This window comes from Pteronotus mesoamericanus, unplaced genomic scaffold, assembly GCF_021234165.1.
Source record: "Pteronotus mesoamericanus isolate MK-2021 breed Mesoamerican mustached bat unplaced genomic scaffold, CSHL_Meso_final contig_74, whole genome shotgun sequence".
Lineage (NCBI taxonomy): Eukaryota > Metazoa > Chordata > Mammalia > Chiroptera > Mormoopidae > Pteronotus > Pteronotus mesoamericanus.
Window position 1 is genome coordinate 4,502,594 of NW_026555247.1, and position 13,976 is coordinate 4,516,569.

The 13,976-nt window shown below is 38.3% G+C and overlaps 1 protein-coding gene and 1 pseudogene across 2 annotated transcripts in view; one reads left to right on the forward strand and one right to left on the reverse strand.

Moving 5' to 3' along the window:
- The window catches only part of USP14 (ubiquitin specific peptidase 14), a 55,694-nt gene that overhangs the window by 26,027 nt on the left and 15,691 nt on the right, over window positions 1–13,976 (reverse strand). The window lies entirely within an intron of this gene.
- LOC129078628 (SOSS complex subunit C-like) lies at window positions 10,731–11,142 on the forward strand (annotated as a pseudogene).

The following is a 13,976-nucleotide window of genomic DNA, read 5'->3' on the forward strand; positions in this document are numbered from 1 at the left end:
AGACTCAAAAAGACAAGGATAGTTTAAGGGAGCTTCAGGACAACATGAAACATAACAACATTCGCATCACAGGAGTATCAGAAGGAGAAAAGCAGCAAGGGATAGAAAACCTGTTTGAAATAATAATGGCAGAAAACTTCCCTAACATGGTATGCGAAGAAGTCATGCAGGTTCAGGAAGCACAGAGGGTCTTAAGATGAACCCAAAGAGGCCCATTCCAAGACACGTCATAATAAAAATGGCAAATTTCAAAGACAAAGAGAGAATCTTAAAGGCAGCAAGAGAGAAACAGCTAGTAACATACAAGGGAGCTCAAATAATGCTACCAGCTGATTTCTCAACAGAAACGCTACAAGCCAGAAGGGACCGGCACAAAATATTCCAACTAATGAAAAGCAAGGACCTACAACCAAGACTACTCTACTGAGCAAGGTTCTCATTTTTAAAATGGAAGGTGAAATAAAAACCTTTCCAGACAAAAGAGGACTAAAAGAGGTATCTCCACCATTTTTAGAGACTGCTATAAAAAGGAGAAGAAAAGGGATGGGGGTTGGGGGGACACAGGTACAGTAAAAATGGCTATGAATAAGTACCTATCAATAACAACCTTAAACATAAATGGATTAAATGCTCCAATAAAAAGACATAGGGTAGCTGAATGGAAAGGAAAACACGACTCACCAATATGCTGCTACAAGGGACCCAACCCAGAACAAAAGATCCACACAGGCAGAAACTAAAGGGATAGTAAAAAATATTCCAAGCAAACAAATGCAAAAAGAAAGCTGGAGTAGCAACACTTAAATCAGATAAAATAGGCTTCAAAACAAAAGCCATAAAAAAGGACAAAGAAAATCACTACATAATAATTAAGGGACTAATCCAATGTGACAATATAACCCTTATAAACATATATGTACCAACATAGGAGCACATAAATAAAGAAAGAAAATCTTGGAGGTCTTCAGAAAGATATTATCAACAACACAGTCATCATAGGGGATTTTAACACCCCACTGTCAACAATGGATAGATCTTCCAAACAAAGAATCAACAAGAATATTGTGGCACTGAACGACACTCTAGATCAAATGGACTTAACTGATATATATAGAACCTTTCACCCCAAAAAAGCAAAATATACATTCTTATCAAATGGACATGGAACATTGTCAAAGACAGACCATGTGGTAGGACAAAACAAGCTTCAACAAATTCAAGAAAACGGAAATAATATCAAGCATGTGCTCAGATTACAATGGGCTGAAACACTCAGGTAAGTGGGAGTAGAGGGAGCATACCTCAACATAATAAAAGCCATACATGAGAAACCTACAGCCAACATTACACTCAAGCAAAACCTAAAAGCTTTCCCCTTAAGATTAGGAATAAGACAAAGGTGCCCGCTTTCACCACTCTTATTCAACATAGTACTGGAAGTTCTAGCCACAGCAATTAGACAATAAAAGAAATAAAAGGCACCCAAATTAGAAAGAACATGATAGGGTACACAGAAAACTGTATTAGTCTCCATCAAAAAACTATTCAACCTAGTAAGTGAACTTGGCAAAGGAGCGGGATACAAAGTAAATATTCAGAAATCAATGGCAGTTTTTTACACCAACAATGAAATATCAGAAAAAGAAACTAGGGGGGAAAATTCCATTTACTATAGCAACAAGAATAATAATGTACCTAGGAATAAATTTAACCAAGGAGGTAGAAGATCTGTCGTCGGAAAACTATAGAACACTCAAAAAAGAAATCAAGGAAGATACAAATAAGTGAAAGCATACACCATGTTCACGGACTGGAATATTAACATCATTAAAATGTCCATACTACCCAAAGCAATCTAAAGAATCAACGCAATTCCTATTAAAATGCCAATGGCATAGTTCACGGATCTAGGAACAAATATTTCAAAAATTTATATGAAACCAAAAAAGAACGCAAATAGCCTCAGCAATCTTGAGATAGAAGAACAAATAGAAGGATCACAATAACTGATATCAAACTATATTACAAGGCCACTGTAATCGAAACAGTCTGGTACTGGTATAAGAACAGATGCATAGATCAATAGAACAGAACAGAGAGCCCAGACATAAACCTATGTCTCTATGGTCAATTAATATTTGGCAAAGGGAGCAGAAGCATGCAATGGAACAAAACTAGCCTCTTCAATAAATGGTGCTGGGAGATCTGGACTGGTACATGCAAAACAACAACAAAAAAACTAGATTATAACAGGATAAACTCAAAATGGATAAAAAACAAATATGTGTCATAACACCGTAAGAATCCTAGATCTAGAGGAAAACACAGGCAGGAAAACTTCTGATATCCCACATAATGATATATTTGCTGATACATCTCCGAGGGTAAGGGAAGTAAAGGAAAAAATAAACAAATGGGGCTACATCAAACTAAAAAGCTTCTGCATGGCTAAAGAAACCATCATCAAAACAAAAAGTGAACCAACCATATGGGAGAATGTATTTGCCAATGATACCTCAGATAAGGGTTTGATATCGAAAATATATAGAGGACTCTAATGTCTCAACTCCAGGAAGACAAAAAATTCAATTAAAAAATGGGCAAAGAACCTGAATAGACACTTCTCCAAGGAGGACATAACAGATGGCCTATTGACACATGAAAAGATGCTCAACATCATTAGCCATCAGAGAGATGCAAATTAAAACCACAATGAACTATCACCTCACACCTGTCGCAATGGCTATCATTATTAATAAATCAACAAACAGCAAGTGTTGGTGAGGATGTGGAGAAAAGGGAACTCTAGTACACTGTTGGTGGGAATGCGGACTGATATAGCCGCTGTCGAAAACAGTATGGAATTTCCTCAAAAAACTAAAAAATAGAACTGTCTTTTGACATAGCAATTTGGTGGCTGGGAATATACCCTAAGAATCCTGAATCACCAATTCAAGGGAATTTATGCAACCCCTTTGTTCATACTGGCACTATATACAAGAGCCAAGTGCTGGACACAGCCTAAGTGCCCATCAGTAAATGAGTGGATCAAAAAACTGTGTTGTATTTACACAATGGAATACTACACAACAGAAAGAAGGAAGAAATCCCTACCTTTGCAACATCACGGATGGAACTGAAGAATATTACGCTAAGTGAAATAAGCCAGTTGGTGAAAGACAAATACCATATGATCTCCCCTGTGAGGAATCTAATGAACAAAATAAGAAACAAAATAGAACCACAGGCATGAAAACATGGAACAGACTGACAGTGACCAGAAAGGAGAGGAGGATAATGGTGGAAAGAAGAAGGGACTAGTCAAAAAACATGTATGAATGACCCACAGACATGGTCAACAGTGTGGGAACTGACTAAGGGAGCAGGGAATTGGGATGGGTACATGAGGGCAATGGAGGAAAAACTGAGATACATGTAATAGAATAACAATTTTAAAAAATGATTGAAAAACATTACAGAGAATGTTACATTATATTCAGCCGAAGACTTTTTTCTTTTTTTCATTTATTTGGATCTACTGGAAACTACTGCAACAAAAATTTTTTTTTTTAATTTTCAATGTACAATTCATAATAATGTCTAAATTATATGAGGTCTGTCCAGAAAAAGCCCAGCTACTCCACTGTTAAGATGAGAATTGTTTGTGTGACACTGATGTAACCTGGCAGCAAAGGAGTGTGGACTGCAATGCACATGGGTGAACAATGAGCATGTGCACTGTGTGGCCATTGCATTCAAAATGACTGAGCAAGAAGAACAACAATTCTGCATCAAATTCTGCATTAAGCTTAAACATTCCTCCACAGAAACTATTCAGATGATTCAGGATGTCACAGCTCTGGGCAACTGGTGATCAGCAGCTTCATCACTACAATGTGCCTGATCATGCATCACGTCTTGTGCAGTTTTTTGGCAAAACATCAAAATCACCCAAGTGGCACAGTCCCCCTATAGCTCATATATGGCACCCTGCGACTTCTGGCTTTTCCCAAAACTAAAACCACCTGAAAGGGAAGAGATTTCAGACCGTCAGTGACTGTCAGGAAAATACAATGGGGCAGCTGATGGTGACTGGGAGTATTGTGTGAAGTCCCAAGGTGCCTGATTTGAAGGGGACTGAGGCAGCATTGTCCTATGTATAATGTTTCTTGTATCCTGTATCTTTCAATAAATGTCTCTACTTTTCACATTACATTGCTGGATACCTTCTAGACAGACCTCTATATGTTCATTTAAAAAAAGAATATCCTAATAGTTTCCCTGTCAGACATTATAACAATTTTTTCAAAAGCACTTCTGAAATTAAAATGAAGCACTGATAAAGCAGATATATTCCAGAACATTACAAAATTACATAACTGCTTCTGTTACCAAATTTTGCTTCTAGTTATACGGTAACATGAGTAACTATTTCTACATTTGTGGCAAAAATGAATTATCAATCTTTTTTAAGTAAGTGAGAATAGAAAAATCACAAGTAATTTAATACCATCCCCTAAAAACTCTCATTATAAAAAAAAATACTTCCTAATTAAGATAAAACCATCCAACAGCCAAATAACATTAAGAATGACCTTTACAAAGAAAAACTGTTAAAAAATTAAAGAGGGCCCTGGCTGGTGTGATTCTGTTGGTTGGAGTATCATCCCATAAACCAAAAGGTTGCAGGTTCGATTCTCAGTCAGGACACATACCTAGGTTGAGGTTCAAACCCCAGTTTAGGTGTACTGGAGGCAACTAATCAATGTTTCTCTCTCTCTCTCTCTTTCCCTCCCTCTCTCTCTAAAAATAACACAAGTGTCTACAGGTGAGGATTAAAAAAAAAAAAAAAAAGAGGAGAATAGTACCTTTCCTAGTTTTTGTCACGTCAATAAATAAAAATTAAATAATATAGAAAAGTTGAATGTAATTAATAAAGTTAATGTCTATTATACTTTACCACCTACAAGAAGAAGATGTCTTGACTTTTCTACCTGTGGAATATTCACTACAACCAATCATACATCAGATCAGCCTAACATTCATCAAATAAAATATAAATAATTATATGGTAGTATATGCGTAAATTGTACACTATATAGTACGAACATGAATGAACTACAACTATATATACGCACAACATGGATAAACCAAACATAATGAGCCAGACCCAAATAAATATAATCTGTATGCTTCTGTTCACAGAGTTCAAAATAGTCAAAATAAGACAGTACTAACTTTGGAAAGAAGGCTAGGGTAGTGATTAGAAAGGGACAGGTGTGGGGATTTGGAGATTGCTGATAGGTTTGTGTTTATCAGTGCTGGTTACATGGGTGTGTTCTTTCTGGGACAGTTCATTTGTAAACTTTTATGGAATTATAATTTAGTAAGTAAAAACATGCATTAGGCCAATAGTAACGGATAAAGAGATTTTACAGTGTTTTTTTTTTAAATATCTGATCAGTATTATCCAATAAATAGAAAACAACAAAACCACAGAACTAAATACTTTCATTACTATATACATATAAATAAACGATCTTAGCATGTAATTTAAGAAGTTAGGAAACAATACAAAACACCTAAGAAAAACAGAAAAAATTAATACAAGCAATAGTAGAATGAAACAGACAACTGAAATAACTGAGTGAATAAATCTAATAGCTGATTCTGTGAAAAATAAAATACATAAACCTCTGACAAGATAATCAAGGCAGCAAAAATAAATAAATATAACAAATAAATGAGAGAAAACTCAGGTCCAAAAATAAAAATAGACTCTTAGACTAAAATAGTTTAGACATAGGGAAAAATTTGCAGAAAAACATAAATTACCAAAACTGATTCTAAAAGACACAGAAAATATACATTTGAAATGCAAAAAAAAAAAAAAGTGGGATCCATCCAATTTTATGAGATAATTCTACCAAGAAAAAAATCATTCCTATACATATTTGAAAATGAAAGTAAAATGTCAATCTAATAATTGCTAAAGGAAAAACTGACTATGTTGTACTTATCAAGAGTTGGCTTTCCAGAGCCCTGGTTGGGTAGCTCAGTTGATTAGAGCATCCTCCCAATACACCAAGGTGGCAGGTTCAATCCCTGGTCAGGGCATATACAAGAATCAACCAATGAATGCATAGACAGGTGGAACAACAAAATTGATGTTTCTCTCTTTCAGTCTCAATCTCTCTCTCCTCCACATCCCAGTCCTTCCTCTGTATATACAAAATTAATAAATTTTTAAGAATTAAAAAAAGGTTTGGCTTGTCAGCCTCCAATAACACAAAAATATGATCACGTGATACTGTCTTTCATGAGTAACTTACAGAATTTTCAAGGGTAATTTTTATTATATACACTTTATACTTTATGTTCCAAATTTAGAACCCTCACAAGACAATGAGGTGCCACTGATGGGTAGCATCAAGCAAACCAGATTTTACCTGTAGCTATAATTCTTGACTCTCACTGCCTCTTCAGCCAATCCAGTCTATTTCTCTTGAACGCACTTTCTACCCTTCATCATGATATATCTCATTCTCTAGAACCTGCCAAATAAAAACCCTATTTGAGAATAATCTTCAGCACTTCCAGTTGTAAAACACCTCTCATGTAATTTTTCTCTTCTTTCATTCCTAGTTTATAAGTGAGTGCCATTTTTCCAATGACATACAACCCCCTTTATGTCATCTTGTAGCAATTAAGTTAAAAAGCATAAGGATGTCCCCCCTTGTGAAAACTTAGAATTCAAAACAACACATCATTTGGTTTCAAGAAAACAGAATCAGCAGGATGAAATCCCCTCTGCTCATACAAACTCAGAGAAATAATTCCTATACATGAAAGAGAGCATTCCTTGAAATAGAGGCTATGAAGTATCTCAGATGAAAGAAGTCTTGGAAGTAAGGTAATTCTGTCCCAACTAGCCACCCTCTAGGGCAGGGAGCTGCTCCAGCAAGCTACTCACTCAGATAATTTAAGATCAAGACGTGAGGAAGAGGGCATGGCTGCATAAGATAAGTACATAATCTTCAAACAAATGAGGGAAGGTCATTCTTTACATCCAAAGATAACTGAGTTAAAGGAAAAGAAACACTTCAAATAAGAATATTTTAAAGCCCAAAGAAATAAAAAGAGGACTCATTTCCAAATATTATGAACAGGAGGTTATAAAACAGAACAAAAAGTTGTAATTAATAAACAGCTGTGAAACAAAGCTAATGTATAACTCAATGAAATGTTAAAACAAAACTGAGGCATTCTCCCAGAACACAGCACATAAAAATAAAAGAGCAAAGGGAAAAGAAGACATGAAATATAGGTCCAGAAATTCTAATATTCAAAATTTAAGACAAATCTAGAGAAAATATAAGAGTAGCTATCTGAAGAAGTAATAGCCAAAAATGTCCAAGAGTTTAGGACAACAGCACTAATTAAAATAAACAAAAGCAAACCCCCACTTAACTACTAGAAAACTTTGGGGGGAAAAAAGAGAAAATCCTAAAAGTTATTAACATTAAAGAGTAAAAATTAAGAATGAGAGCTCTCATCAGCAACCATGGGCACACTAAAACAGAAGAGAAATAATTAGGCCACTGAGGAAAAATAACAGCTATCAAAGCAGTTCTGAAACAACCAGTTTACTTGATCATCTTTCTCAATTAGATTTTAAGTGCCTTAATGATAGGTATTGTGTCTTGTTCACTGAAAATAAATCAGTTGCACTCTAGGCAACTTCATAGACACACCTGACAAGTATTCACGTCAGAGAAATTTAGAAAACCTTCAATTACTCTCAGGTTTCTGTGTATTCCTCCTATCTCCTCTCTAATGCTCAGTTCTATCAAAGCACTTCAGAAACCACTAAGGAAATAAGAAAATCAACATTCAGCCCTGTCTGGTGTGGCTCAGATGGTTGGAGTGTCATCCTGTAAACTGAAAGGTTGCAGATTTCAATTCCCAATCAAGGCACATGCGTAGGTTGCAGGTTCCCCAGCTGGGGCATAAGAGATGCAACTGATTGAAGGTTGCATTGTTTCTCTCTTGCATTGATATTTCTCTCCCTCTCTCTTTCACCCTTCCTTCCCCTCTCTCTAAAATCAGTAAGTATGTCCTTGCATGAAGATTAGCCCTGGCTGGTGTGGCTCAGTGGACTGAGCACTGGTCTGTGAACCAAAGGGTCTTGGGTTCAATTCCCAGTCAGGGCACATGCCTGGGTTGCGGGCCAGAGGCAACCATACGTTGATGTTTCTCTCCTTCTCTTTCTCCCTCCCTTCCCCCCTCTGTAAAAATAAATAAATTCTAAAATATATATATTAAAACAATTTTTTTTTAAAAAACAGAACTTCCTGCCAAGATGGAGGCATAGGTAGATACACTTTACCTCCTTGCACAACCAAATGAAGGACAACAAATTTAAAAATAAACAAACAAAACCTGCCAGAAAATCAAAGTATATGGAAGTTCCAACAACCAAGGAGTTAGAGAAGAAACATTCATCCAGACCGGTAGGCGGGGTGGAGATGTGCAGCCAGGGCTGAGAGGACATGTGGCAAGGCAGCAGCTGGAAGTCCCACATTTGCAGATAAACCAGGAGGAACAACAGGAGCAAGACAGATCATGCAACCCAGGGTTCCAGCACGGGAAAAGAAAGCCCCAAAACCTCTGCTTATAAGAACCTGTGGGGACTGCCGCAGAAGGAGAAACCCCCAGCCTCACCAGAGTTCACTGGAGAGGCCCACAGGGTCCTAACACGTACACAAACCCACCCACCCAGGAATCAGCACCGGAAGGGCCCAATATGCTTGTGTGTAGTGGCGGAAGTGACTGAAAGCTGGCCGAGAGCCAAGCAAGAGGCATTGTTCCCTTTCTGACCGCCCACCCCCCCAGCCCCCCACATACAGCGCCACAACGCACCAAAGTGCGTTGCTGGGCCCTGGCAAATACTTAAGGCTCTGTCCCTTACAACCAACAGGTATGCTGAGGCAAAGAAATACGGCCCAAATGAAAGAACAGATCAAACTCCAAAAATAGACCTAAGCGATGAACAGATAGTCAACCTATCATATGCAGCATTCAAAACACTGGTAATCTGGATGTTCACAAAAATGATTAATGGTCACAAAATGGAGGAAAAAGTCAAGGCTATGCAAAGTGACATAAAAACATACAGGGAATCAACAGTGAAGGGAAGGAAATCGGGACTCGAATCAACGATTTGGAGCAGAAAGAAGAAATAAACATCCAACCGGAACAGAATGAAGAAGCAAGAATTCAAAAAAATGAAGAGAGGCTTAGGAACCTCTGGGACAACTTCAAACATTCCAACATCTGAATCTTAGCGGTGCCAGAAGGAGTAGAGGAAGAGTAAGAAACTGAAACGTCTTTGAAAAAATAATGGAGAACTTCCCCAGTCTGGCAAAGGAAATAGATTTCCAGGAGATCCAGGAAGCTCAGAGAGTCCCAAAGAAGCTGGACCCAAGGAAGCACACACCAAGGCACACCATAATTACATTACCCAAGATTAGAGATAAGGAGAGAATCTTAAAAGCAGCAAGAGAAGAGGAGACAGTTACCTACTACAAAGGAGTACCCACAAGACTATCTGCTGATTTCTCAAAAGAAACCTGACAGGCAAGAAGGGGCTGGCAAGGCGTATTCAAAGTCATGAAAGGCAAGGACCTACATCTAAGTTTACTCTATTCAGCAAAGCTATCATTTAGAATGCAAGAGCAGATAAAATGCTCCCTAGGCCAAGTAAAGTTAAAGGAGTTCATCGTCATCAAGCCATTATATGAAATGTTATCTAAGAAAAAGATCAAAATTATCAACAGTAAAATGACAACAAACCCATAACTATCAACAACTGAACCTAAAAAAAAATAAAATAAATAAAAACGAACAGAAACTAAGCAAACAACTAGAACAGGAACAGAATCACAGAAACAGAGATCACATGGAGGGTTATCAGTGGGAAGGGGGGGGAAATGGGGGAAAAATATTCAGGTAACAAGAAGCATAAATGGCAGGTACAAAACAGACAGAGGGAGGTTAAGAACAGTATAGGAAATAGAAAAGCCAAAGAAGTTATATGTACGACCCATGGACATGAACTAAGGTGGGGAATGCTGACGGGAGGGGGTGGGGTGTAGGGTGAAGGGGAATAAAGGGAAGAAAAAAAATAGAAAAAGAAAAAAAAACAAAAACACCCCCAGCATTCATTAGGCTAAGAATTCAAACTGCAGTTTGGTACTGTATCACACATTAAGAACTGCAATGTAGCATTCTGGAGTAGCAGCCATGGATTGCTCTGTGCTACCCCATGGCTGTGGGCCTCAACAAGGGCCAAAAGGTGACCAAGACCGTGAGCAAGCCAAGGCACAGTCACTGCCACAGGTGCCTCACCAAACATACCAAGTTAATGCGGAACATTATCCAAGGTGTGTGGCTTTGCCCCACAATGACTGGCGCACAACATGGTGGTGCTGCAGGTATCTAAAGACAAAGTAGCCCTGAAATTCATCACGAAAGGGCCGGGTCCTGACTGGTGAGGCTCAGTGGGCTGGGCATCATCCCACCAACTGAAAGGTCACTGGTTCAACTCAGGTTGGGGCACATGCCTTGGCTGCAGACCAGGCCCCCGGTTGGAGTGTGCAATAGGCAACCAATTGATATTTCTCTTGTACATCAATGTTTCTCTCCCCGTCTTCCTCCTTCCCTTACCCTCTAAAAGTAAATAAAATTTTTTAAAAATCCATGCTGTCACAAAAGGTGATTGTAAAGTGCTGAGCAATTGCCACTGAACATAGTTGAAACAAACTAGGAAGATGGCAGCAAACTCTTCAGGACACGGTTTTCAAAACAAAAATAGAGTTGCAATCTTGGTCAAACTAGATAAAGATAAAAAAAAAAACTACTAATGCAGAACCAATCTTCAACAAATCATCCTGGAGCTAGCATTGCACTTTAGAGACCTGCCCTTCATGAGGAGTTCCGGGATCACTCTGAGCAGCAGCATATTGCAGCCCAACAGAAGGCAGATTTGCAGCACACACATTCATCTGGATACTTCATAACTCAAGACGTGCATTTGGGAATCTTATTCTTCCTGATTGACCTCGCCTGGACCCAGAATGAAGAAATTGTTTGTAATGAAATTGACTTTAGCCCTGGCTGGTGTGACTCAGTGGATTGAGCACTGGCCTGCAAACCAAGGGGTCACCAGTTCGATTCCCAGTCAGGGCACATGCCTGGATTGTGGGCCAGTCCCCAGTTGCAAGAGTCAACCACACATGGATGTTTCTCTCCCTCCATTTCTCTAACAATGAATAAAAATCTTAAAAAATAAAAAAGAAATTGACTTTGTAACATCACATGCCAAAGCTACTATTGTTCAGTGCTATACAAGCTATAACTTCCAGAAAAGAAAAAAAAAGAACTGCAAAGTATATATCAAGATAGTTATAATAAATTTAGTCAGAATTAAGATTATATATATTTTTAGGTTAAACATACTCACTGAAGGGACCCTCATTTATAGACTATTTCAAAGGTTCTCAAAACATGAATAACTGTTTACCCTTTTTGGTACAGTGATATAAAACAAAGTTCATTGCTTTTTAAAACCATTACTCTTCAGCACAGACATACAAGTCAATGCATTTATTTCTAGACTAGAACTGAAAAGTCCAGAAATAAATCTTACTTATTACATATATAATAGTCAATTGATTTTAAAAGATGCTAAGACAATTCAACAGGGAAAGATTAGTCCTTCCAACAAATGGTACTAGAAGAACTGGATATACACATATGCAAAAGAATCCACATGAAAAGGATGGGATGGGCCTGACTGGTGTAACTTGTCCCACAAAGCAGAAAGCTCACTGGTTCGATTCCCGGGCCAGAACACACGCCTGGGTTGTGGGTTCAGTCCCCCGTTGGTGTATGTACAAGAGGCAACCAATTGATGTTTCTGTCTCACATCAATGTTTCTATACCCATTTCTCTCTTCCTTCCCCTCCTTCTAAAAAAAGAAAAAAGAATGGCATGGGACATGTACCTCTCACTGTAACAGCATGCAGCTAGTTCCCCACAAAAGGGATTTGTAATGGGGTCCAGAAATTGGGGTGTCCAAGAAAAATATAGGATATTCTCAACTCCCCCCCACCACCACCCACGGGCCACCAAGAGGGAGGGGAGACAAGGAGCAGGGCCATTGAGTTACTTTGCATGTCAACAACAGCTGGATAGCTTCATTCCTCATATGCAAAGATGGTTATTTTGGATATCAACAAGGGTAACCAGGAAAGTGTGCAGAAATTTAACCAAAGAGGTAACTGAGCAAACAGCTCGCCAGGATGCAGAGCCTGCCGAAGGAATCGGAGACGGGGTTGCAGGGGAGGACTGTTGCAGGGGAGGATTCGTGCTGGGGTTTGGACCCAGGAGCAGCAGCCACACTAGAGGTTTTTGACCATACAATTTGGGGAAGCAGGAAAGCATCCATGCAGGCAGCTCCCCCAGTTACAGTGTGCGCACATGAGAGCTCAGAGATGGTTTGCCCCATACCACGGGGGAAAAATGCAAAGACCATGCAAGAAGGAAAGGGGACAGAGGACTCTTGCTAGTGGGCCATGAGAAGGTACCACATGGGTTTGGATTGAGAACGGGAAATCACGGCGACACAGTCAATGGTGCTGGGAACCATGCCTGCCCAGCCAAGCTTGGGACTTCTGTTTTCTTCTCAAGGATGATTTGCTGATATGTAATTATTTACATGCATCAGCAAGAAGAACCAGGTCTCTCCCGTCAACACCACCATACATAAAAGTTAAGTGAACATGGATCACAAACCTAAATATAAGAGCTGCAACTGCATAACTCTTAAAAACAGAAACAAAATAACACAGTAATAAATCTTTGTGACATAGGTTTAGCCAATGGTTTCTTACATAACAAAAACAAAACAAAATACTTTTTAACCAGTGTTAAAACAGTAAATTTAATTTTTTTAAAAAAATTCAAAATTTTTGTGCTACAAACAATACCATCAAGAGAGTGAAAACAACTCACAAAATGAAAAAAACTATTTGCAATTTATTTATTTGAAAAAGTACTTGTATCCAGCAGTGGCTGGTGTGGCTCAGTAGACTGAGCATCGGCCTGAGAACCAAACGGTCACGAGTTCGATTCCCAGTCTAGGACACAATGGCTGGGTTGCGGGCCAGGTCTCCAGTGGTGGGATGCACGAGAGGCAACCACACATTAATGATTCTCTCCCTCTCTTTCTCCCTCCTTTACCCTCTCTAAAAATAAATAAATAAAACCTTTAAAAGAAAAAAGAAAAAGAAATAGTAGTTGTATCCAGAATACGTAAAGACAAACCACTTAATACATAGGCAAAGAATTTGATCAGACATTTCTCTAAAGAAGAAATACAAATGGCCAATAAGCAGATGAAAAAATAATCAATGTTATAGTCACTAGGTAAATGCAAATGAGAACCACAGTAAGATGCCATTTCACCTTCAGGATGGCTATAATCAAAGACATACAATAACAAGACTGGCATAGATGTGGAAAAACTAGAACTCTCTTACACTGCTCTGAGAATGTAAAATGGTGAAGCCACTTTAGAAAACAGCTCAGCAATTCCTCAAAATATTGTTTAACATAAAGTTGCCGTGTGACCAAGCAATCCACTCATAACCAAGAGAAATGAAAACATTTCATCTGCACAACTTGTGAATGAATGTTCACAGCTGCATTATTCATAATAGCTAAGAAGTGGAAACAGTCCATCAACTGATGAATGGATAAACAAATGTGGTATATCCATTCAACTGAATATTATTCAGCCATACAAAGGAATGAAGTACTAATACATGCTATAATATAAATGAACCTAAATAAATATGCTAAGTAAAAGAAGCCAGTCACAAAATGACCACATATTGTATGATTCCATTTAT